This window comes from Poecilia reticulata, chromosome 3, assembly GCF_904066995.2.
Source record: "Poecilia reticulata chromosome 3, P_reticulata-male-v2, whole genome shotgun sequence".
Lineage (NCBI taxonomy): Eukaryota > Metazoa > Chordata > Actinopteri > Cyprinodontiformes > Poeciliidae > Poecilia > Poecilia reticulata.
This window is the reverse complement of record NC_088832.1, coordinates 1,312,865-1,334,856: the sequence shown is the minus strand read 5'-3', so window position 1 is coordinate 1,334,856 and position 21,992 is coordinate 1,312,865. Positions and strand designations below refer to the sequence as shown.

At 39.2% G+C, this 21,992-nt stretch overlaps 1 protein-coding gene across 8 annotated transcripts in view; it reads right to left on the bottom strand.

Annotated features, from left to right (window-relative positions):
* znf536 (zinc finger protein 536) overlaps positions 1-21,992 on the bottom strand; it is a 233,865-nt gene that overhangs the window by 190,181 nt on the left and 21,692 nt on the right. For all 8 annotated transcript variants that reach the window (XM_081604910.1, XM_081604909.1, XM_081604912.1 and 5 more), the window contains one exon: positions 15,350-15,428. The gene's annotated coding sequence lies outside the window, so the exon portion shown is untranslated. The remainder of the gene's footprint in view (positions 1-15,349; positions 15,429-21,992) is intronic.

Here is a 21,992-nt window from a genome sequence, read left to right as displayed (position 1 = left end):
ATTCATCTCGCAGAGCCGCGTGCGCGAACACAAATCGCATTTGGAATCCGGAGTCCCTTCTGCTTTTGTTAGCTACTCGTTTTTGATTCTGCTCAACCAATTTAGCTAAAGATCCCAGCACACTCTGATATTACCTCTTCAGTTTGACTCTTTGTGTGTCATTTGGACCAACTCGGCTGCTGCACTGATTCATTCGGGACTGTCTCAGTTCCTCTTGGCACGCCGAAAACACCCCCGCCCCGCAACAATATGTACAGCTACGATGCTAAGGTCCGTGGCAGGTGGATACACTAAGCTTCTTCTCCTACTCCCTGGGTGAGGTGTGAGGAGCAAAACAATGACAGACAAAGGTCACCAAGCCCACAACTCCTCACCCGCTGAGGGGCTGACCTGCCAAATGCACCCCTGAGGCACGGGGCAAAAAAAGCAAGATTAAAAAAAAAAAAATCTTCTGAGTAAACAGTTAAAGAAAGGACTAAAGACCCAGAAAGCGCAAAAACATATAGAAAAAAAGAAACCTATCCAAGCTTTACTACATTCAATTGAAACCTGTCTCAAATTAAGATAAAGAGGGAATTTTCTTTTATTCTCTCATAAAAGCAAAACGATTTCCATGGAGGCATAGAAGAGCACAATGGGAATTATGGTTCTTCACGCTGTAAAACACAATATCTTACCAAGTAATTTTGGTCTAGTTTCTAGTGCAAATATCTTTGTACGCTTGAAAAAAGACAAACTAACTTACAAGTAACTTTTCAATAAGAAATAGGAGCTTGATTAATGTCAATAATTTCTTAATATTGATGACAAAGTTCTAGTTCCACTGGGAGATTATTTCATACCAGCTGATTTAACTTCCTGTATTTGGTCAATTACAGGAAGTTAATTGACCAGATACGATTAAAAATATTTTGTTAAAGCTTCAAAATCAGTGATGAATTAGATCAATATATGTATTTGAATTTATTCAATGACTTTAAACATAGAAAATGCTTCTTATTAGGCGATATTGGACGAGTCAAAGTTTCATCTTTAAAAATATAAATAATAACGGCTTCATATTATAGATAATTATGATGCTTGCATTTGCACTTTATACCTATAAGCATTACTTTTAATTGTTTTAAGTCTGGATATTTTTTATGACATGCAGAAAAATGGCAAACCTGGTTATCTGGAATATGAATAAACAGATGTTTATTGTTTTGGGGGTAAAATGTCATTTAGATGAAGTGAATCAAAAGATTAATGGAAAACAAAAACAGTCATTAGACGTAGTGCTGCAGTCGTGGTGTGTTTTGGTTGCACTCATTTGTGTCCGGCTGGTTTCTAGTGTTTTAATGTGTTTTCTAAATCCACTCCTTCAAACTCGTTACTTTTCCTCCAACAACGTTCTCCAAAATTACACATTTTATTGAAGATTTATTCAATTTACTTTCCTATTTTCAATAAATTAATTATTCTACAAATTTTAGTGCATTATCAGTAAAAAAAAAAAAAAAAAAAACTCTTAAAAAGATGGGCCGGAAGAGAATAAATCATATATCCTGACAACCATTCTATAGAATTTTCCACAGATCGCACTCATGTATAAAAAAAAGTCAACTGCAAGCAATATCATTGACTTTACATAATATAATCAGTTAGATATAGAGCTCCTTATTTTGAATCCCGTAGTAAAAATATTTCACATCATTATGCAGATGATTCCATAGTTTACCTCAGGTAGTGCATCAAACATCTAGTTCCTCCAGCCCTCTGTCATCACATCACTGATCTTAATGCAAAAAAAAAGTTAAAATGCTTCTACTGTAATAATCTTTTTCACCATGGTTTGGGGGATTTTAATCAGACAATACTCTTAATGTTATGTTAACGTAATTTGTCTGGTTTTCACTAGGCACCTTTTTCCTGGAAAGTGTGAGGGAAGACAGTGCTTTATACAGCAGGTCAGGACCTTGGCAGGTGGAGTAATAAAGCCCTGACATAAGGCTGTGACCAGGGAGGCACACCATGACCCATGGCGACCCAAGGCACCTCCCAACTGCACCTAATTCTCTCCCTCACTGTGCCTTTCTTTCCCACTGTTGGCATACCCAGACACCTACAAGCATGGCAGACTTCCTCCATGTTCAGAGCAGTGTAAGGGCACAGCGAAAGGTCAAGGTTCTTGGAAGCTATACAAGAACGAACAACAGTGAGCTGTTGTCCACGATTCCTTGGATTTTCTTCCTTCTGTTTTTTGCAATAAAGAGCTCTGTCGTAGAGATGCAAATACTTCTCGTCTTGAAGCGATTTTCACTGAGGAACCTTTTTTCCACAAGTGGGCCCTTGCATGGTGACAGCAGTCCTTAGTAACAGTCCTAAAATTAATATGTGTTCTTCTCTTACAACATTTGCTTACATGACGTAGTTATAGTAAAAATGCTAATGCGTGGAAGAATATGCAGCGTCAGTGACAGTCATACACACCCGTGGGTTTGTGACAGGGTGATGCTGGTTTGTAAAAACCTTCAAGATGTCACTGATTCAGCCAAAGTCACAGTGTTGAACACAGAGTTAGTCAGACAGCTCTGATCTGTTGCATAAAATGTAGCAGAACTGTGGAACCAGCAACTTCACTAATGGGAGTTCTTAAGAGAGGTCAATCAAAATAACTAAGTTATTTCACCTTAACTCTCCTAAAATATATTTGAGTCATTTGTTGTATCATCTGGAACAATTAATTAATCATTTGCAGCACTTTGAACAACTTGGATTTTTAAAGTGTCTCTTATGAGAGATCTTTAAATCTCATTTGTTTGTTTGGGTCATTGTGGTGCCTAGAAATTCTTTATTCTAAAGAATATGCCAAATCATCAAAAAGCACCATGCTATCTGTTTGAAGAGAATTGCACAGATCTACAGGACTCTTAATATGATGTGCTTTTCACAAACAAGTTCAGTATGACAATAATTACACAGGATATGCCTTTTTTCAGTACGCTACAGTAAATTTCTACCAAACTTTATTGAATAAGCAACAACTAGATAAGGAGAATAGGTGGCAACCTTTTAAAAAAATCTAACCCTGGTGGTTTAGAAAAGGTGACCACTATGGGAAATACAAAATGTATTTCCAGTTCCAGAAATTCAGATTTCCTAAACACACCGACTGAACTGCAGGGCCGAACTCATCGGATCATGGACAGCCCTGTTGGCTCACATCCCGCAGTCAGTGTGGCTCCATCAGCCGACTTGTAAGCAGACACTTAAAACAACAGACAGAAGCAAAAAAAAAAAAAGAGAAAAAAAAGTGACTCGCCCAAGTTGTCTTGTACTGCAAGACACATAAAAGGCAGCAGCATTTTGGACTGAGGAAACACGTGGAGACAAAGCATCAACACACCACTGGTGTCATCCACTTCAGACTGACAGCAGCCAGCGTTGCCTATCAGTGCATCCGTATCTTTCTGAACCGACAGCTCAAACGAAGCAGTCTGGGGGTGAGACGAGACTGACACTGCAACAGAGGCTTTCCGTTCCCGCTGCTTTTCATAGCCTGAGTATTGCCCTTGGGATCCCACCGCACTTAAGAATCATGTCAAAGCTTTTAACAGCGCGTGACGTCTCCCTCAGCCACCGCTGTCATGTTCCCTCTGCTACTCACTTACACCCCCAGCGTACCCTCCTTCTCTTCCCCAAGCCTCTCTTGACTTGAACAAGAGACTTTCTCCCTGAACTTTTTAAGTTGTCATTTTTTTAAGCACACATATCAAAGCTGAGAGTAAAGCGGGAGTTTGGGGGAGACAGATGTTTCTCTTATGCCTTTTGTTCCACTTTAGTACAACAAAACTGTGGAAAAGGCAAAGAGAGAACGGGACGAAGAACAGAGCAGGAAAACATTGGCAGAGATCTTTGTGCAATCCACATCCTTTCTCCACTTTCAACGACTAGCAGTACATCATTTGTATTGATGCAATATTAAATTTCAATATTGCATGTCAAAAGGTACAAAATGATAGATCATAGCCCAGCTAAATGAATTATTAAAGGCCTAAGTTGGCTATGCTATCGGCTTCTCTTACAATCAGCTGTGTCAGAGGAGTGCAGTTGGTGATACTGGCAGCATTTCAAAGCTTTGTCATTTTTCTTTCTAGTCGCATTCCGGCTTTCTTAATCTAGATTTCTGTCATTTATTAATGTTCCCAAAGAGCTAAAACCCACAGATCTTCCCATCCTCATAATCAAAGGCTCAACTCACATCTTCTAATTTCTCTAAAAAAATTGTTTTAAATAATGAATAAAGTCATAATTAAATATTCAATACTGAACATAAGATAAGGCCAAGAAAATATTTTGTCTTTGTTAGATATGTTAAGAGCGCAGACAATGAGGACACAGCAGCCATTACTGTGGCAGTGAGTCACTCTGTGTGAGATGATTTATGTGGGTTTATCTCCACAATCTGTTTGATGGAGTGACTCCTTGACAGCCCAGTGCCTGCAATAATGCTGTTTTTTACCTGACCTATTGGTCAATTTTAATTCATGACAGCTTCCATGGTTTGTCAAGTTGCAGTTGATGGGAAAAGAACGTAACGGAGAAGAAACAAGGAAAGGTCAGAGAGTATCTTAGCTGTTACAATGAGCAACCTCTTCAGATGAAACTGTTGAAAATTAGACACAGTACAAAAAGAACTTTACATTTCCTCACATCTTGATTTTTGGACTTTTGTTGGACATCTTCCTGAAATTACCTCCAGTAATTCTCAAAGCTGCTGAACTGGAGCTACTTTAAGGAGTCAGAAGAGAGGACATCCGCCCTGAAGGCGTTATCTTAAGATGCTTTACAACCTGCTGAGTCGACAAAAGGATTTCCAAGTGATATGAAGGAAATGTTATTCCTCAAGACTGCCACTCTTTTATTTTAGGTTCAATAAGAGCTCATAAATGCCTCATGTAATATAAATCCATGAATTATTACATTCTATTCATCAAAACTCCCACAGACGTTGTTCATACATTACTGTACAAAACAAATGCAGATATAAGATCCACTGGTTGTTTATGACGCAGGTTATTTTAAAAAATAATTACACATTTTTAAATGTATAATACATTACACCACAACTTCAACACAACACATTAATGGTAAGATATAGTACATTATAAGAACAGTGGTATGAGTGTACTCTCAGTTAATTATAGGCTTATCACAGGTGGAATCAGTGCTGTGGGAGTCAGAGCACTGCTTTCTAACAGGCCAGACTGACTCTGCCTTACGTGTTTGTTTGAGAAGTATCCGGCTGCAGGTGTTCTTCTTGGGTCCCAACCACTCTTAATTCTTCAGAAATTATTTGCTTTTAAACCTTAACCTCTACATCTAAAACTTGACACCTAACACTAAGTTTTAGTTTAGAAATCTGAACTAAAATTCAGATTTCTAAAACCTGTACATGATGACTTGTACAGGTTTTGCTTTGAACATAAAGAAACAAGCAAATGTTACAGATTGTGGTGCCAAGTATTGAATGTCCGCAACTATATATTACTTCTACATTCCCATCCTCACTTGTTGTGGCGCACCTCGATTATCACAGTTGATGGCCCTTTTCCACTGGCACCCGCCAGCGCCTGGACCTGGCTTCACTATGCTCAGTTTGGGTAGTTTTCCATTACAACTGAGTAACAGCATTAGTGGGTGGTCATCATATAGTTGGGCGGTCCCATTTTCCAAAAAGTAGTACAGTCTGTCTATGGAGGCGATGGAAGCTGTGCTGAATGAAACCTCTGTTCAGTTTGTGACTTTTACTCACTGTTGTTTGCTTTTACAAATGTGGGTTCAGATTATTAGATTGATTATCAATTATCAAGCCAATATAAATTGGATAAAATTTTATCCAAATATAAAGATTTTTGCCTGCTTCAATTAGCATATTTGAGAATTTTAAAAAAGCACTAAAAATAAAATGTATGATAATTATGTTGGGTAAAAACCAGAAGAAGGATTACATCACCTGTGGCCCGAAAAAGCTAAAGCAGATCTTAAAATTCAGAATTATATTTTAAAAATTCTTATAATCCTTAAAAGAAAAGCAGTTTAATATGGGGTTTTGTGACCAGAATCATTACTAACAACAGCTGATCTAAAAATTATAAAATATCTCTGACTGTGGATTTGAATCTTGAATATTCAGCTGTAACAGTTAGGTTTGTAGATGAAACATATGAAAAGGGCCTCGCTACAGTAGAGCCTGATCTCTGTTAGATTTCCACTGCTAGGGTGATGTCCTAAATCCCTCACCCCCGAGAGGTTTTAATTGCAGGGTCCAGATTGCCAGAGATGGTCAGGGCCTGGCGACCCCCAAGAGAAGTCACAGTCTCCATTTAGCTTCCAGATCCTGTGCAAACCAACACAGGGCCCCCGTGTTATCGTGCGAGCACTGGTTGGCAAAAATTCAATTTTCATCCCCCTTTTGTATGCAAGCCTGCTGTCTTGCCCTAACGATGTTCTGCCGACAGAACCCCCCCCTCACACACACACACACACATATGTGCACTCACACACACACCCACGCGCACGCACTCATCCACCCGTTCTCTTGCCTTCTCCCTTCAACAACAGAACACAGTGGAGTCGTTAGGACCCTCTCTTCATTACTTCAAAAAACCAATCATTAGACACCAGAGTATATACGTAATTAGAAAATCACTTCCTTTGCAATCCCGGCTAAGTAGTTTACATACTGTAATTACAGGGACAAAATCAATTTTTAATCATTTCACTGATTGGGCTCATCAGCTCAGTAGGAACATTGTATCCTGCTTGTTGTGCGAAACAACATCTGGGCTAAAACAATTACCCTTTTGTGTTCTAGAGCGTTTCTGAAAATGCCTTGCTGCCTCTTCCCCCCACACCGCGGACTCCCTATTCTAACTCTATTCATTTTAGAACATCTTTTCCCTTTTGTCTTTGTCTTCCAATCCCTTCTTCCCCTGCTTGCCCCCCCTCTCCCCCCCACCCCTTTCCTTACCTCGTCTCAGTCTGTCTCTTGCACTCCCTGCCCTTGACTTGGACATGGAGGATCACATTTAAAGCTTTATAAATCAATACGCTATAATTAGCTGCTCTTGACAGAGCAAGCAAGAAAGGAGGGGTAAAAAAAAACAGCAAAAAAACCATATTGCTTTTTTAACGCCACTTTTGTTTTTGATTGTCATGGCCTTGCTGTTCTCATTGACATTTTCTTCACAGTGTTGTCTTCATCTTAAGTTGAGCAGAAATATTGCCGTGTTATTCTATATGTAAACTGAATGTGTGGTCTGGGGCCGTTTCTAACGCAAATGTGAAAAAGGGCTAACTGTCTTCATTTTTTGAAATAAAGCGGTCCAAGCTGAAAGTATTTATTTTGTGCTAACATGTTTCACCCTCCAATGGTTTCTAAAATGCTTTACATTCTTGTCTGAAAGCGGGGCCCAATCGATCCACATTAGTCTGAACTCCCTCTCTCTCACTTTGAAAACTCCGGAAATCAGATTTCTGATGGAGTGTGTGTGTATGTGTGTGGGGTGGGGGTGGGGGTGGGGGTGGGGAATCCGTTAATGCATTGATCACTATATGCAAATCACATTTGCTTTTATTTTTTTGCCAATCCATAGTATTAATTAACGGCTTTGTTTTAACAGCACCCCGCAATCCCTTTGGACGCTGCAGTCGACTTCAGAAATCACCTTTACCCCAAAAATCCCCCTTTTCCCCCCTGCATCCCTCTCCATCCCCCATAAGTCCCTCAGTAGCCATGGAAATGAACGGTACATGGCAAGGGCCATAAATCAGGAAATTCAATTTGACCATGAGCTCCAGTAGTAACAGTAAAATATGAGTGCTAACACAGCACACAAGTAGATCATTCCTTACTGGTCATTAAATTGCTTATTTTACGACAAAAAAAAAAAAAGTTTCACAACTTAATTTATGGAACATGTCAAGAGGCGTAATATTCAGCCGGCAAAAACGTTCAGATTTCTTCTTTTGCCCAAGTGAAGCCTGTCAAAGATAAAAATTAGTAACTGAGAACACTCTGCAATGAAAATAAACAGTTTACCTGAGAGATGACATGTTAGAACTGCAACCCCCACATTTTTTTTCCTCTTTTTTTTTTACAAGATCAAACTCAGATCAGACTAAAAATCTTGTCACAGATTTTTAGTTGGATTGAGGTGTGGGATTTGATTGGGTCATTCTAACACATGGGGATACATTGTCTTAAAATGTTTCTTTGTTGCTCTGGCTATAAATTTAGGATCAGTGTTCTGCTGGAAGATGAATCTTTTAGAGGATTACTTTCAGCTATAATTATCTTTCTGTCAGTCGGAAACGACAAGTGAAAACTAGTACTTAGAACTACAATGCATCTCTCCTCTTGTGGTTAATGTTTAATGTACATTATCCCTAATATGCATTTTAAAAATTGCAAAAGTTTGATAAGATTCGCTGTCCTCACTAGGCCTGTCAATAAATTTTTTGCTGGATGATTATTGTCATTTTGAGATCATTAATGGCATATTAATGCAACTACACCCCCTCAAAGATAAAAAAAAATGCTATTTTCAAAAGAACATTTAAGACTAGAACTCTAAATATTTTAAATATCCAAATTAAATAAACAAAACAACTAAGATAACAATATTTAAAATGGATTAATAAGTCTCTTGTAACTACAATTGCATTTCAAGAAATATTAATCATTCAGCTTAGACAGGAAAAACAGGCAAAGTGCCAGTTAGAACTTTTATGAAAAAAAGTGTCATTTTTCTTTCGGTTTACATTTATGCACTGATTCTTGCGGGTGCATCACATAAAATCCTAATAACATACATAAATGGTTTGTGGCTGCAACATGAGAAATTGCAAAAAATCTCAATAGAAAACAATAAATGCAACAATACATTTGAAAAGAGTCGAATCCTTCTGTAAACCCACTTCTGTGAATATGATAACTCATTATTTTTGAACAATGCTTGAACTTTAAAGTTGTGTAACAGTTATCCTTATATTTATTTATATTTTAAAGTGGAATATTTTTGGTGGATGACGTTTTATAAGAGAAAGGAATGTGTTAATGGATAAACGTAGTCATCAGACACCTGACTGCCCTGTGTGTTGATGTTTGTGCACACATGAGAGCGGTGGTGGGCTGGGGCATGTGGGGGTTGTTAACCAGCCTGGCCTAGCTGCTCCTGCCAGGATGCTGGTGTGTGGGATTAATAATAAACGCTTTTTGAAATTAATTATTATGCCTAAAATGCTCTTTTGTGATTTGCTTTGAAGAGCATGTGTGTGCGGATGTATGTGTGTAAAAAGGGGTTGACGAGGGGGTGGGGCGGTCGAGGGGTGGCTCGCTTGCTCATTTGGAGAGCTTTTCCAATTATACAATTAGTCTGGAATGTAGGCCAGCAGTTCCTTGTGGTCCCCGACCCCGCATCGTAAGTGCCCTCACTTAACTTTTTTTTAATTTTTTTTTTTTTTATCCATTTGTTTGCCTGTAGAACATGTGTTAACAGTGTTTTAAAAAGTGAAGGTTTTTGGAGGCGAAGAACGTTCCGCATGCGGGGAGAGGAGACGGCGATGGCTGATGGCGGAGTGCATCATGGTAGACGCTGCCAAGCTACAGCCTCAGCCGTGAATGGGGTTACGTGTGAAAACCGATGGCCATGCACTGATACAGTACACAAAGCCATCGGGTTGGGGGCCTCTCTGGTCAAATACTGTTTGTTGTGTTGTTTTGACCAGCAAATCCAAAGACTTCTCCGGACCACCACCACTTTGTGAAGATGGTCGTGTTAGCTGGTCTGGAAGCGAACACAAACACAGCACAATGCTAACTACTGTTGCCTCCCTTTCATTTCCTCTACAATGAAGTGATATGATAAATGGATTTATGATGAAGAACAAATTGTTTTATAATTTGGCCCCTTTGTGAATGTCCCCTCGCTCCTGCCTGCCTGCTACCAAGTGTGCTGTACTGGGTTTAATATGAAGCAACAACAACAGCCAAGTGCCATCTGTTGGCATGCGGATTTTCTGTAATCTCTCTTTACTGATTACAACAATGAATACACAAACCTCTTAAATAATTATCCCGCAATGTAACAAAAAAAAAAGGCTAAATAATTATAATCATTAACTCCCACCAAGTCTGCCACTCCTCCAGCAAATGAAGGCTGTCAGAGAGGGAGGAAGAGATAAAAAGAGAAACTGAGCGAGAACGGGAGGGTTTTCTTATGCCAAACATGTCTTAATATACCGACGGCTTAAAGAGAACACAGAAGTGGCAAATTTAACCCAAAGAACTAATAAAAACAGACCTATCTCCTTCAAAATAACCATACATTTTGTTTTACTTTGTAATTTAGTTTATACAGAAATTTTAAATAGCAATAGTTTGATTCAGTTCATTTTCAGTTTTAACTTGACTGATGCTATTTTCATTGGATTTCAAAATACTTTTAAAGTTGATTAATTCAAGGCTGGATATTTTGAGAATTTTTTTGTTTCCCATAAACAAAACATTTTCCTAATTCGAGAAGATTTATATACACACACATATTGTTTTGAATGGACTGAGCTTTTCAACTTTTGTAAGAGAAATATAAATATCAATTACTATCAAATAAGACTACAGATATTGTGATACTGTATAACAGGAATAAACCGATCATGTTTTAGGTCAGTTGGGATTCCCAAAATATTTCTGTTTGTTAAATTCTAACAGAGAAAAAAAAAAATCTTATTTTCTGAAAAATGCAGAGTTTAGAAATAAACCAAGATTGTTAGCCTTTTAAAAATTTCAAGAAAGTCCAAATGATGTTGTCAGGCATTTTGGACGCTTCTGATTTTGATCTTGAACTAACTGGTGTAGTTTAGGACAACACCTCACACACACCACTTCCTCGTGTGACACCATGGAAAAATCAAAGGTGCTCAAGGAATCAGGTAAGATATTTGGAAGAGAATTGTAGACCTCAACAAGTCCGCTTCATCTTTGGGTGAAGCTTCTGGAAAGGCCCAGGTATAAAATTGTTCAGGAAGGAGACAGGTTCTGTGTCCAAGAGATGAATGTCTGTACCCACTTAACCATGAAGGGGCTGGTCATTGGGTCAGAGGTCACTGGTCCCAGGAAGAAACCATTTATCCAAATTAATAGAAAAAAGTCAGATTATAAGATCACCATTTTTGGTAAAATGACTCTTTGTCTATAAGGACTATTAGCATTATATAAAAAAGGGGAGAAGTTTGCAATAATCCTTATTGTAAGTATAGAAAAGGAAGAACCATGTTGCATTCACAGAACTGATGGACTTCACAAAGTAGATGGCAGCATAAGGAGACATTATGTGAAATTATTGAAGTAACATTTAAGACATAAGCAAGGAAGAACCATGGGGTCTTCCAATGACCAGATGTAGACCACAGAATTACCCAAAAGATGGCTTAGATAACAACCATGTTTTGGAATAGTCATTACATTCCATCGAGAACTGGTGGGCAGACCCAAAAAGGTGTGTTAACAAAGTAGCCTAGTATAAACCTGGGTCAAAATTCCAGCCAACTGTCCTACTCATTCAATTTAAACAACAATTTCAACAAATAATAAGGGAATGTATGTTAACTTCTCAAAGAAAGTCAACATACATTAACATACAAAAATTATTGCTCATTATTTTTGACATTTAGTGAGGATAAATAATTTTAGTAATTATAACTGACTGAAACTACAAACGCTTAGTCAAATCCATTGTTACATTTGGGGGAAAATTGGTTCTGTATGTTTATATGGAGCACATGTAAATATCTGGTTTGAAGTGTAACCCAACTTTTTTTAGTCAAAGACACCTGAGACCACTTCTGATCTGGGCAACAAACCATAACTGACAGAATCTGGATGAGGAAGCATTACCAAATGAAAAAACTGAAAACTGTCCTATGGCTAATTTGAATGTTTCACATTTTAATGTTGAGTAAAAAAATAATAAGATCAGAAAAAAATGCTCAAAATATCTAATTTATTTGAAAATGTAGTAATTATATTAAGGATGCAGGGGGAAAAAAAGTATTTTTTAAAAAGGCAGCCTGTCTTTTAATGAGTCTTCAAGGACTGGAGCGCCTGTTTACGCACCTCCCTCTATATAAGTCCTCCAAGAGTGTGAGCGTCTGCAAGTTTGTGTGTCAGTGCTTTGTGTGAGAAATGGTGTGAGAATACGTCAAGGGTAGCATGTGTTAGCTCTGCTTCCAATATGAGATAAATCTGTGGCACATACCTCCAATATGACACAAGCCAAAACGCCATGACTCACCCATGCTATATTTGATTAATAAAACTACAGCAGGCAGAACTAACTCCTTTGCAACCAACAAGTGCCAAGGCACACTTTAGATCAAGACATGTAGCAATATTTCTGCATATTTTAATGTTTAATGAGTGATTAAGTATATGAATTTCAGATATCTGTGTGGGATAGGAGTTTTTCACCTTAGTAACACATCTGCAAAGCAAACTTAATGCCATGATGGTTGTTATAAAGGTCATTTAGAATGTATAAAATAACACCAATTGCATTTTACAGAACAAAAAAATAACATGTCTTTTGAAAAGAACAGTTAGTTAATATGTGAAAGCCAGCCTAACACCTAGCTGCATTCCCTCAGACACCTAAACTCTATTTACAGAAATTCATTTAAAAACTAAAAAAAAATAAAGAAATAAAAACACCAACATGAGAAGTTGAGTGATTAATAACATAATTGGAGAGAGGAATAAAGGATATCAGAAATGCAAACAAGAATGAAGTCCTAAAGAGTGTAAGAAAAGAAAGTGAGAGTAATTTCTATGGTGTGTGAATGACAGCAATGACGATGATGAGGATGGTGATGATGATGATTACCTGCTGATTACAAACAACTAGGTTGGATGAAGCCATTTAACTTCACAAAGCGGAGACGTCCCCTGACTTGTCAACCAACCTGCCATCGCGGACACACACGTGCGGATCTGGAAGTATCCATCACGGTGAGGGATGGGGTGGACGCGCTCCTCCACCTCCACCAATAATGCTTTGCACCTGTTTGCCGTGTCACCTCTGCGCGCTAATTATCTCATGGAGGCACATTGCGTGGGAATGACAGAGATGTGGCTTTCTTACAGACCATGTGGGCGCATGTGGTTTTAGCGTGTGTTAAGGGGAGCGGTGCCTCATGTGTTATTATCGGTTGTGCAGACTTGTCCGATGTGTTAATGTGTGTATTCCAACATTGTGGGGATGAGAAGGCTTATGTTGGTGTTCATTAATCTGATCTGTGAATGATGTCACACCAACTTAACCACATTCCACACAAAATTTAGAAAACCAGTTGAATTTACTTGCTGTTGTGTCCAGAGACCTGCTACTATTCCAAATTAGCCTAGGCTGCTTTTTGGAAGACCTGCTTGAAAAGGGAATTTCATATATATCTCAAGAACTAAAGACTTCTCCAGAGAATACTCTAGAGGTCTAAAAATCAGAATTAATGTTACTGAGTGAGAGTGAATTAATACGGCATGCATCAGAGCATGAAAAAACCCCAATAACATTTCTGCCTAAATGCACTTTGTGATGTGAATGCCCTTTTGAAAGCATGTAGTTACAATCCAAAACATCCACCAAAACACAGTACAGGATCAGAATATTTCTCTACATCAAAATTTATCAATAAATGTGAAGCAGAGAAGTTTCAGAGATTGGTCAACAAAAGCCCAAACAAACTTTCCATCCGACCTATTTTAGCACAATTTGAAATTTATCAGTTTTTATTCATTTTATTTTATTTTTTGGTTTGTGTTATCCTTTTACCCTACCATACAAAATCATTCTATCCAGTGACAATTTCTGCAATAAAATGCAATACAAAATACTGCAAAGAAAAAATACACCTCAGTGCATTCAGGGCTATAGATGAAAACCGATGGCCATGCACTGATACAGTACACAAAGCCATCGGGTTGGGGGCCTCTCTGGTCAAATACTGTTTGTTGTGTTGTTTTGCCCAGCAAATCCAAAGACTTCTCCGGACCACTACCAATTTGTGAAGATGGCCGTGTTAGCTGGCCTGGAAGTGAACACAAACATAGCACAATGCTAACTACTGTTGGCATGCTAACTACTGTTAGCATTGGGCTAATATGGCTGACATGTCAATCAAAGCATCAGAGACAATAGAATCCAGGGGTGTTAGCAAAAATCACATTTTTTCACCAAACACGTAAACTGTAAATTGAGGGAATGTAGTGTTGCTGGTTTCTATGCGGTTTGTGTGATATAGCCATGTTTGTGTCTTTAGGATCTACTGTGTTTTTCCTCATTTAGTGTTGGAATTGGATCTTGTTGTGGTAGAGAATGGCATTTGTAATTTAGGTTAACCTTTACCCATTATGTGAATATGCAATAAGCATATAATACATGCACACTGCATAGTCACGTGTAAACATAGCATAGAGATCATAGTAGACTGAATATCCACTATATTATACAGCATATGTCTGGATTGATTTATTTGGCAGAAGTGTTACTGGGTACAGGTTAACATTGTAACAATTTATTTCTATGCATTAATTAATTGCAGTAACATATTTGCATTTTACAAAGTTACACAGTTTGCTTTATTGGCATTCCAATCAATAAAGGTAAAAATAAAACCAGAAATTCTGCTTTCAATAGGGTTAGTAAAAAAAAAAAAAACATAACATAACATGTTTCTATTTGGAATCCTGACCGCTAAAGAAGTTTCATTTGATTCATTTCAAACTGCTACTTAGAAATGTTGGCTTCAGAACATAAAACAAGTTATGAATCAGTTTTAACTCAGTTCAGTTTAAGTAAAGTTCCCAAGGAAATCATAATCACTTAGAATATTGAACCAGACTTTGGTGCAGTAGGGCTATTTCTGATCACACTGGGGAAGAGATCACATTTACATTCAAAGTTTTACTTGAGAATAAATTCTTAGACAAACAGCTAGCACAAATTAGCTTCTATTTTGCTTCCACAAAAATTGACACATCAAAATATTCTTCTGGTTGTGAAAGTTTAGGGGGAGTGTGTGTAACTTTTACACACTCCAAAGTGAGCCACTGACAGACCAAAACAGTGATAGGAAGCTCCAGGAATTTATAATTACTAGTGCAAGTGAGAAGTATGGCAGTGGTTATGAAGCCCATAGTTAATTTTCCCAGATAAAGTTTGGAATAAAAAACATAAGTGCACGGGTCTGTGAGTGTGACAGACACCTTTAATATCCTCCCGCTCCCCTTGATCAATGGGTGTGATCGTACCTGCACGGCTGCCTCTCCAGCGGATGCCGGATGTCAGGAAGAACGCAGACAGTTTCACAGAAGGTGGGACGACAAGAGCCTGTAAACAAAGCACACATACCAGGAAATTCAGCGTCACTTGCATTTGAAGCTTGACAAGTTTGCAACAGTGATGACAGAAGAAAAATACCCATTAAAAATTTTATTCTGAGTCTCTTCTCTGCAAACCCGTCTCACAGCTCGACTCGTTAGTCTAACTTATTGGGAAATCATTTCAACTTTTACAATCATTCTGCATATGTATCAACCATAAATGCTTGCGTAAACCAGTGATGAAGCTTTATTTTTTAAATACCTTCAAATCTTATGATCTATAATTTGGCCTTTTATACCTCTGAAAAAGAGAAAAGCATAATAAATACTGTATGTGAAAGGCACATTTTAGATGTTGGGTGTTTGTAGGAGACTGTCCTTGAGATCTTCTCAAAACCAGCATAAAGGAGCACCTTCTGGTCTGAAAGTATTTAATACACCTGGTTCAAGCACCATGGTGCCAAAAATGAAAACAATGTTTCCTCAGACTGCATTGTGTGCCAGGATGGCAGGTTTCCGAGCACACCCTATAGGCTGAGGAGGAGTACAACGTTTTAGAAGGCTGGAGCTCACATTGTAGGGAAGTGAGTGACAACAAAGTGACAAGGCTTTGTCTGGAAGGCCAGGCCAAGGCAATCAACAACAGCTGCTGGCATGCAGTGCTGAATGTGCCACAAGGTTCTGGGCAATCTATAGCAGTTTCACTGGGAACTGGTTTTAAAAGTAATGCAGTGACCATGTAAGGAACAACCCAGAGATCCAGCAAGACCAGGGTCACAACTACATATTATTCAGGTGGATGCAAACACATAAATTGGCGCCCACCCGCCCCCCCCCAAAGGAAGGTATGTGAAGGTGAAGGAGCACATTTCTCAGGTGGATGCATACACAACATACAGCATGTACGCTGTATGCGTAAACACTGTATGTTGTACGACAGAAGGTATGTGAAAGGTAAAACTCACTATATTTACCCTGTTATGGGCGTGAGGTAAAGGAGCGTAAGGGCGCCCAAGTGTATGCGGACACATCATCAGCACGCCGCCTCCTCCAGACGGGATTTTGACGCCCCCTCTGGTGCAGCGCCCCTATGAGTTGCATGCACTGCATGCCCACTTTTCGCGCCACTGAGCAAGACGATATGAAAATTGGCGGGAAGGCTGGCTTTTTAGGTCCTTTTTTTTGTTAAATATGCCCACTGATGAGGGTTAAAAAACACTGCGGTTATCCATGTCGAAAACGGTCCAAAAATCAGTGATCAAATTTATTATGTCTATATAAAATGAAATACAAATGTAAGCCATATCTTTCATTTTCTTTGTTGCAAACATTATTGAGTCAAATTAAGCACCAGGTATTTTCAATGAATTGTGAAATGACTATTTTCACAATTCTAGCTTGGTGTGTTTTTAAGCTTTACTAAGTTGAGAAATCTAAAATATGGTGCTTTCACTTTGTTTCATGTGTTTGTTTCATGTTTCATCAACATATCAATTTCTTTGCAGCTTACTAAACTGCTCCCTATTTACATTTCATTTTTTATGATATTTCAGCGGTTTGCATAAACCTGTTCAAGTTTTTCAAGATGAGAATGTGCACAGACTTGGTTCTGCATAATTTTCAGAATGAACTTGTGCTGTTTCTTTCCTCAGAAGATCATCTGTCAGTCACACCGTTAGCAAAATGCCCGTGGTTTTTAGGGCCTCTTTTTTTGTTGTATCTAAGTCTCTTTCTGTGATCCATTAATATGGAGATGTTGCTAAATTTGAACCTCCAAAAAGAGGCTCAACCAAATCTCATGGATCTTTGAATGAGAAGAGGCAGCCAGGCATATACAGGCTGGTTCAGTCCTACAAGAGAGGGGTGATGGCAGGGGTGAGGGGGGAGCTGGACAGGGTGGGGGGACACAGATGTGGAGGGTCTGCAGGAGGGCCACCCAGATTTACCCACCACTACTTTTTCAATGGAGCGTCAAGAGGTAAAACTCACACTCATACGCAGGGAACACACACCCCGCTCACACACAAAGCCGAGATGTTGCCTTAAGTCACAATCTAAATTGGCTCCCAGGGGCATACTGACTACCTTGTTCACCAAAGGCATTGTGTATGTTTTCTGAGTGCTTAGCATATGCTGTTGTAACCTGAGATCCTCTGTCGCACTCTTACTCTCTTATTTCTCTCCGTCTCCTGTTTGCACACACGGAAACACAAGCACACAAGCACACAAACACGCAATGCTGCCAGGAGTTGCTCCCCTTCTCTCCCTTTTATGTTTTTCCCATCAGAAGGTTAATTAAATTCAAAATAGTTTGCATCTACCTATTAAACCATGTTGCACCAACCGCCCACCAGACAATCGACACAGACACAACCACAGGCAGGGTGGCAGGGGTGGGAATGGCTGTGTTGGGGGTCTAATACAAGGAAAGTAGAAGAAGAAGAAGGAAATCTGCCCATATCACAGGCAACAAGGAATGTCATGTCTGCCTTTTTTCTTTCTTCTACAATATTACAATAGCAATGTGAGAAAGTGAACCACACGCAGATGCAATGTTACATACAGTCAAATGGTACATCTATAAGTGGGTAAAACATTGTAAAGGGACACACATGTTTCCCCCCAAAATCTGCCTCATTGATGTTGTCAAGATCAAAAATTCTAAATGCAGTCAAAAGAAGAGCTTGCCAAGCACTTTCCAGAAGCAGATGTGCACTGCTAGATCCGTTATTGTTCTCTACTGGGGGAGAAAAACGCAGAAAAAGCTCCTAACACTTGATTGAATCTGGTACATCTCTGATCTGATATAAAGCTCACTGCAGAGTAATGAAAATAGCTAACATTTTAAGACAGTCTAACCTTTCCTGTGTTTACCTTATTAAAGAGTGTGTACCTTAACTGGTAGAGCAGTACACACAGGAGGCGAGGGGTGGGGGGTAAATGTGTATAAAGCAAGCAGTGTTTAAGCAGGCGAGAGCTAAAGTAATAGGCAAGAGCAGTGAAGTGTTGATTCTACAAAAGATGCGAGAGAAAAATTGCACCTTAGTGCTCACACACACACGCACGCGCACACACACACACACACACACACACACACACACACACATTCCTTCCCCCTCCTCAATCTACTCCCACAACACGGCCGGCTGCCTGGCAGCCGAAGTTAACATTTTCAGAGAAAATATTCCTTGCCTCCAATAGTCCGATGTAATTCATTTTCCATCTCTGTTCATTAATCATTGTTAAAATTAGTGATCCATTTCTTCCACTCTGCCATCTGCACTCAGCTTCCTAACAAACATGACACCTCGGTGCATAATAAAAGCTGACAGCTACGAGGAGGCCTTTCCAAATAGCTTTCTGCATATGTGCACCTCCGTGTCTTGACGCCGTTGTCAGACAAAAGTAGGTTGTTTGGACCACCACTGGCTGGAGACAAAAGCTGACGAGTGCATGAACATGCACGCACATATTGAGTATATGGCACCGCATATGTACATTTACAGGCAGTAAAAATATTTGATGTTAAACAAAGCGACATTTCTAAGGCTAACCCTCCAAACATGCCAGTGAATATGCAGAACTACAGCCGGGTCTCTTCAGCACTGAGTCGGTTAATGTCTAAATGGGCTCGCTAAAATGAGAAAAGCAGAAAGATTTGGGTTGAGATAAATCGCTGCATTTAAAAGAAGCAAAGGAATCAGAGTGAAAATGAAACGGGTGCAGAAATGTTTAAGTGTGCTGTTTACCCATCCTCGTTTTTGGCTTTAGCGTCAGCTGGAACCGCGCTGTACTTTTCCATTTGCCTTTACTTCCACCAGCCATGACATCTGTGTGTATTTGCTGTGATATTGTATATCAGCTCTGCTACACCCTGATCACACTTGGGTAGGAGCTGCTTCAGCCAAAGGAGGAAACAATGGGACTAAGTCATTGCAGGAGGATCCCCATTGCTAGGCCACAAGTGTCTTTCAACTTCCTGCCAACCCCAAACTTTAACCTAACCTAACCTAACCGACTCAAACCATCATGAGAGTACAGTCTACTTTACTCAAACCTCAACACATTTTATTTGAATTTAATTTGAGAGTCAAGTGAAAGGTTGTGCATAAATGTGAAATCATGTGAAGGTAACACATCTTGATTTAAATTTTTACTAGAAATAAAAATGTGTAAACATGTATACATCCACTTTGACTGCAATATCCTAAATAAAAACAAACACAACCAATTTCCTTCAAAAATGTAATGTAATATCAGCATAAATTCAGTTTTGTGAAAACCTCTGAGGGTTTCTTTCAGAAATCATTATTTCCATTTGTACACTTTACAAATATGACCTTTATGGAAGAGTGACCGTAAAACAACACAGCTGAAAGAAAGCTATGCAAATTCCTGTTTAAATCTAAGTCATGTAGTGGCAAATGGGTACCTGACAAGTAAAACCAAAGTTAAACCTCTGGGCTCTCCACAGAAAACTAAAGAAACATTAAACATGGCAGTGGCTGCATCATGCTGTGGGAATGCTTTTCTTCAGCAAAGACAAGTGCGCTGTTGGCACTTAACATAGGGCAATTCTGGGAAAAAAAACTGATTTAGGGTGACAGATTTGTGAACCTAAACATCTGCAATGTAGACCAAAGCAGGTTCAGATGTTGGAATGGCTTCGTTAAAGTTTGGCTCAATTCCAAATTAGAATGTGCAATATTTGCTTTCAGGCACTCAACATATAATGACTGAGTTTGAACTACACTGCAACTCTTAGATGTACAAAACTACAGACATACTTCACAAGACCTGCAAGTAATAATAGAAAAATGTGCTTCTAATGTTAACTTAGGCGACACAATACGTGTACATATCACTTTTCATTTTTTATACACAAAAAATATCATTTTCCGTAAACTTCACAATTATGTACCATAGTATGTTGTTATGCCATTACATTTCCCTAACAATATATTAAAATATGTGGTCATAAGGTGACAAAAGATTTTAAAAAAAGAAAACCAGAGGTATAAATGATTTTGCGAGGGACTAAAAGGTGGTTAGCTTGATACGCTGGGATACTTAGGAATTAAATGCTGTCACCCATTTTTTTTCCAGTCCATTTATTGTGCACTTACTCACGGTTAAATGAAGCAAGACAACACTCTAATGTTAGACCGTTTAATAGCCGCAATATTAATAATGTTAATGTCTAATTGCTGCATTTCTTGGTTGGATGTGAACTGAGCAGGTAATGCAGCCATGGAGCTATGGGTAAAATCCCTCCTGTGCTCTCATTACTCAGAAATGTAGCACAAACGTGTGACTCTCTGCTGAATTTCTTGCATCAGAGAACAGCTTTTCCATCTTAAATCAAAATCATTCAAAAATCCACCATGTGAATGTGAATACTTCTCAGTGCTTACTAAGAGAACCCTCCACGTGCATTTCTGCTCCCTCCACTATGACCTGTCCCTTCTCATGTTCCACAAGCACACACACACACACACCCGCACACGCACACACACACACGCACACCCACAAGCACAAGCACACACACGTGTGCAATCTGTAGCAGGCAAGCCCACGCACGCTCATCCGCGGAGTTTAAACCCTGAAGATCCAGCACTACTTTACACGTCTGGCTGTGCCCTGAGCACACACTATCAAACACAGTCAGGCTCTCAGGATGCTGAGGTGTGTGTGTGTGTGTGTGTGTGTGTATGCGTGTGTGCGTGTGTGCGTGTGTGTGTGTGTGCGTGTGTGTGTGTGTGTGTGTGCGTGTGTGTGTGTGCGTGTGTGTGTGTGTGTGCGTGTGCGTGTGCGTGTGTGTGCTCCAGGAAGAGCACATCAATCTATATAATGCCCTCAAAGAGAAGGCTTTTTCATACCACTAACTGCCAAGGACTATAAGGGGCAGCGGCTGAGCTGTGATTCTGCTTTTAGCTCAACTACAGATCCTGCACATGCACGCACACACCTACACACACGCACACGCACGCACACACACGCACGCACACACACACACACACACACGCACACACACACACACACACACACATACGCACACACAGAACTCAAGCATCCCTTAACACTACTATAACTTGCTCTGCACACACATATACATGCACAAAATATGTGTAAAGAGTGAACATGCACTCTTGGTGGAAACATAAAGCTGCCAGCTCACTGGACACACTCATCAAACCTTCAATTAAAACTGAACTCATGCTTCAGACTCTGAACTACATGCACTACTTTCATTTTGATCTAATTCTCCCTAAATGCATTTCACCAAGTCGTTATTATTCAAAACTGCTTGATTATAGAAACAACAAACTCCACTTAGAAGAACTGGTCAGCATTGATCTTATGCTGCCTGTGCCAAAGCTTTATACTTTGATTGCTGTCTTTCCATCCCTCAACACTCTTCGTTGTGGAAGTTTTTACTGTAGGAAGAAGGCTCAAGCTGTTTTTGAATAGAATAAATACAAAAATCAAAGTTGCTTAAAAGGAAATAGTATTTTTACCAGAGATGTCGGTTTTGTTCTTCTGCAGGTTTGGTTATTTCAGATCTGACTTT